We start from the raw sequence: 1732 nt of genomic DNA, 5'->3' as shown, positions 1-1732 counted from the left end.
TACTCTAACCCCCCTCTCTTCTTTAATTCTTTGCCACATCAGCATGTTTGCTATTCCGTGTGCATGATACCAGCTAAGATACCACCATTATGGCCAGCCTTACTCATCGCATGCAATAATTTAGTGCACCTTGAAATATGAACATGTGAGGGACGTGTATGTTTTTAATGACTTGAGACTATACCTAGGAGTATTATGAACCGTTCCCCATACCTGCAGGAAGCCCGTTCGTCTCCAAATCTTTTCCTCTCCATGTGTGGAAACAATATGCCTGCCAGACTCTCCTTCTCCCTCTGGCGGTCCCACCACTCCACCCCGTGTGAAAAAAATCTGCATGCACGACTCTCCTCCCCCACGCTCGTCCAATCTGTTGTGACCAGCAATATTTCCACCCCTTCCCTCCCCCGTAATTTACTCCAACAAATATGTCCACGTAATTGTTATGTTAATCATGCAACATATCTTCCGGGACACTGCTTCAGTAACTTAACTGCAGGTGCATTGGGTCACTAACATATGGGCCCAACAAGGGTCTGGCCCACATGTCAGTGATGCAACTGGACCTGCAGTTAAGTCAGTGCAGCTCAGTCCATATCTTACGTAGGTGTGCCATTGCTCGCTATAAATACTGCGCCTCCCACGGCATTCCGAAGAACGCTCACGTTCATCGCTATCTCCTCCCCTCCCTCTCACGTCGACCACCATGGAATCGCCCCACCCAAGCCCTAAGCGCCCCTCGCTGCACCGCCCGGACGGTCACGCGTCGCCGTTTCGTTCCTCACCGCCACTAGTCGAGGAGGACGCGTCGGCGTTCCACTCCTTGCCGCGACGCGTCGAGGTGGATGCGTCGGTGTTCCCAATCTCACCAGCACGCACGTCGGAGGACACGTCGGCTCCCTGCTACAAGCAGAACGCCACGCCGCCCGCCGAGCCCCCCAGCCTTGAGGAGCTTTGGAAAGAAATGGATGTCGCCATGTGGGAGGCTTTGCCGCCGGCAGAGCATGCCAAAATAGAGGCAGAGAAGAAGGCCGAGGAAGAGAAGCGCACCATGGGGCAAGCTGCCTGGCAGGTCTATGTTGCGTCCGAGAGAGTCACGCAATTGGCTCTTTGGCAGAAGGCTCGTGCAAGGGCCGTGAGGGTGGCGGAGGACGCCCGTGCCAAAGCCCTGAGTGCAGTCGGGCCCAAGCGCCTCATCTACGCTTGGCGGTACGTGGACTGGGTGCACGCTTACAACGAGGAGTACCTGTTGGCGCCGGATCACCACACCGGTGAGATCGCGCTCGCCCGCTGGCAAGCCGCCAATCAGCACCTCGCGAGTTGCGAGGGTGAGGAAGAGGTGTTGTGTCGGCACGCTGGGAAACGGCCGTGCACCAGGGCACTTGTGGCGCGCCGCCAGCGCTCCTGCGAGCGCCGTGGCTTTTAGTAGGGAGTATAATTTAGTTTCGTAAGGTGATCTCATTAGTTTTGAGACGCAAATGATAAATCCCGAACGTTTGGGAATTATTAGCATCCTTAAGTAAGTATGTCAGAGGGAAAGTTTGGAAACCTTGTGTATCCGTACACATTTTGTAAGTAGGTGCATACAACACAAACTTTAGTACTATATACTATCGCACTGCACGTCTCTCTCTATATATGCTTGCAGACTGTGCTACTCCCTCCGTCTAGGTGAATAAGTCATCTTTGGTTGTGCACCGTGACCAAGTAGGAGGGAAGACTTTATACACCTAGA

The sequence above is a fragment of the Triticum dicoccoides genome, chromosome 6B (assembly GCF_002162155.2).
Source record: "Triticum dicoccoides isolate Atlit2015 ecotype Zavitan chromosome 6B, WEW_v2.0, whole genome shotgun sequence".
In the NCBI taxonomy this organism is placed as follows: Eukaryota; Viridiplantae; Streptophyta; class Magnoliopsida; order Poales; family Poaceae; genus Triticum; species Triticum dicoccoides.
Note: the sequence above shows the minus strand (reverse complement) of the source record.